Source organism: Chiloscyllium plagiosum, unplaced genomic scaffold, assembly GCF_037043375.1.
Source record: "Chiloscyllium plagiosum isolate Xiang-an unplaced genomic scaffold, Cpla_swu_hap1 HiC_scaffold_11, whole genome shotgun sequence".
NCBI classification, from domain to species: Eukaryota; Metazoa; Chordata; class Chondrichthyes; order Orectolobiformes; family Hemiscylliidae; genus Chiloscyllium; species Chiloscyllium plagiosum.
Genome location: NW_028270149.1, coordinates 80,448,627 through 80,452,004, shown reverse-complemented (window position 1 = coordinate 80,452,004; position 3,378 = coordinate 80,448,627). Strand labels below are relative to the sequence as shown.

General features: G+C 45.5%; 1 pseudogene across 1 annotated transcript in view; it reads left to right on the top strand.

The window, feature by feature from the left end:
- Nucleotides 1-3,378, top strand: part of LOC148148841 (sodium- and chloride-dependent neutral and basic amino acid transporter B(0+)-like) — a 430,083-nt pseudogene that overhangs the window by 120,551 nt on the left and 306,154 nt on the right. The window lies entirely within an intron of this gene.

The window sequence follows — 3,378 nt, the reverse complement described above, 5'->3', positions numbered from 1 at the left end:
AGAGGGGGACACAAGCTGCCGACACACTACAGAAAAATACTGTGAACTACATTTGCCTCAGTCCAAGTAGTGGTCTAATGGTCTGAGCCAGTTGAAACCAGTTTGTACTAACCAAATTCTGTGCAAAGCAAGGCAAATGAAGTAATGCAAAAACCTATTTGACAAGGAGTAATGACATATATTGCTACCTAGGTCCCTGGGCCAGGGCTGTTAAGGTAAAGGGATGTGATATGTGTCTGAGCTTGAGCCAGTGGGGAAGAGACAGACATTTTGAAAGAGATAAGGAAAAGAATAAAAAGATGACGCTCAGCCGTGGAGCCAGGGAGAACTCCAGAGTTCGACTATTGCAGAAGTGAGGTAAAAACAATGACTGCAGATGCTGGAAACCAGATTCTGGATCAGTGGTGCTGGAAGAGCACAGCAATTCGGGCAGCATCCGACGAGCAGCAAAATCGGCGTTTTGGGCAAAAGCCCTTCATCAGGAATAAAGGCAGAGAGCCTGAAGCATGGAGAGATAAGCTAGAGGAAGGTAGGGGTGGGGAGAAAGTAGCATAGAGTACAATAGGTGAGTGGGGGAGGAGATGCAGGTGATAGGTCAGGGAGGAGTGGATAGGTGGAAAAGGAGCTAGGCAGGTCGGACAAGTCCGGACAGGTCAAGGGGACAGTGTGGAGCTGGAAGTTTGAAACTAGGATGAGGTGGGGGAAGGGGAAATGAGGAAGCTGTTGAAGTCCACATTGATGCCCTGGGGTTGAAGTGTTCCGAGGCGGAAGATGAGGCGTTCTTCCTCCAGGCGTCTGATGGTGAGGGAGCGGCGGTGAAGGAGGCCCAGGACCTCCATGTCCTCAACAGAGTGGGAGGGGAATTGAAATGTTGGGCCACGGGGTGCTTTGGTTGATTGCTGCGGGTGTCTCGGAGATGTTCCCTAAAGCGCTCTGCTAGGAGGCGCCCAGTCTCCCCAATATCATGAACACGATGATGACATTGAGAGTGAGAGGGGGAACAGAGCGCCTGGACAGCGTCCATCCTCAGCAGTGCCAGAGGAGCCATGAGGGTGTACAAATAGGTTCTAGCTTTTGCTTTGTGACAACAAAAATATAAGCTATACACATGTATTGTCTAAGACAGTAATAAAGTGACTCGTGAGTTACAAGTGAATTGATTTGTGACCTCTATACAATCCAATATAACGGGAGCCTGTAATTGCCAGACTCCAAAATATTTTGGTGTCCCTGTATGGGCATGAGGGGAAGTCTTTCCACTGAGTCGGTGGGAGACTCCAGTCAAACCAAATTGGCAAGGTACAGAGAGAAGAGGAACTCTGGGTTCGAGGGGACATCTCTCCGCTGAGTCAGTGGAAGATCACAGAAGCGCTTCGCAGGAGGCTTCCAAGCACCGAGGATGTCACCTAGACAGGGGACGAAATGTCTGCAACACAAATTCCCAGCTCAGCGAACAGAACCACAACATAAACATGACTGTGGGAGAATGGCCAAGAGTGTGTTTATACAGGATCCAGACAACAATCACCGAAGCAGTATGGTTTTCCGAAACAGGCAGAAGAAGAAGTCAGGAAGGTGATAGTTTTCTGCAACAAGGGATACTGAGACCTGTAGCTTCCACTAACAACTCACCTATTCGACCAGTTACGAAACCAGACAGTAGCTGGCAAATAGCGGTAGACAACCGAACATTGAACAAAGCCACCCTGTCTACAGCCCCCACCATAGCAACTAACCCAGAGATTGTAGTCAAGCAAAGTGAGAATGCGCAATGCATCACAGTTTTGGACATAAGTAATGTGTTTTGGTCAACTCACTGGAGAATGAGTGCCGATATAAATCCACTTTACTTTCCAAGGCCAGCAATATATGTGGACTGAAAATGTGTTGCTGGTAAAGCACAGCAGGTCAGGCAGCATCCAAGGAACAGGAGAATCGACGTTTCGGGCATAAGCCCTTCTTCAGGAAGGGCTTATGCCCGAAACGTCGATTCTCCTGTTCCTTGGATGCTGCCTGACCTGCTGTGCTTTATCAGCAACACATTTTCAGCTCTGATCTCCAGCATCTGCAGACCTCACTTTCTCCTCGATTATATGTGAATTGCCCTGCTACAGTGATTTCCTAACTCCCCGTCCATATTTCAACAATGTCTAAGGGAAGGGTTAAAAGAATTCTCGAAACCTTAATGTCTGGTGCAGTATGTAGACAACTTGCTTTTTGAAACTGAAACTAAAAAGGAACGTTATCAGCTGTTAAGTGAATTACTGCAATTGTGGCATGAGTTGGGTCTGAAAGTGAACCCTAAGAAAGCGCAGGTATGAAGCAGGACATTACTTATCTGGGAATGACTCTGTCACTGAGGAAAAGAGAAATGGACAAGTGAAAGGTAGAGGCAATTGGCAGATTCCCTGTTCTGTGGGATGTCAAAGGTTGAGATCCTTCCCAAGCTTAGTGGGGCATTAAAGGGACCACATTGACCACTAAAGTAGCCCCACTGATGGAGTTATTAAAAAAGAATGTGGTGTGCAAATGGAAAATGGAACACCCACAAGACATTGCAGCTCTAAAGCAAGCACTAGCTGCCACGCCCGTTCTGAAAACCTCAAATCCAACTGTTAAAAATCTCAGTGCCAGGTTATAGTTCAACAGGTTTAATTGGTAGCACTAGCTTTTGGAGCGCTGCTCCTTCATCAGGTGGTCGTGGTGTATAAGATTATAAGATACAGAATTTATAGCAAAAGTTTACAGTGTTATGTAACTGAAATTATATATTGAAAAAGACCTGGATTGTTTAAGTCTCTCATCTGTTAGTGACTACGTTGGTTTCAATTCTTTCATATGTAAATCGCAAAACATTTTTAAAAAATTTACATTCTCAAGTGAACTTTAACAATTGGTGCCTGTCAGCCCAGATAATATATTGAAGGTGCGTGTTCCTTGTGTAATACTGTCTGTGGCACAATGTTTAGACTGATTCTAATCTAAAAAAAATGATTTTATGGAATCTTATATGGATTCCTGCAGTTTTTGAGGGAAGGAAAATGTATATCTGCAAGTACAAATTCACCCCACAAACTTTTATATGTGTGGAGGGGGGTGGGTGGTGGTGAGTGTCTGTGTGAGAGTGGGTGCATGTGTGTGAGTATACATGGGTATAACTCTGTGAGAGGGTGCATGTGTGTGTGTGTGTAGGAGTGTCTGTGTGTGTGGAAAGTGCAATGAGGCTGATAATCAAGTTCAGTACCCATTGAAATGGCCACAACTGGGACCTTGGGTTCATGGCACACTGCAGGTAACCCCATTGCACTATACACACACACACCTATAAGTTTGTGGGGTGAATTTGTACTTGCAGATATACATTTTCCTTCACTTAAA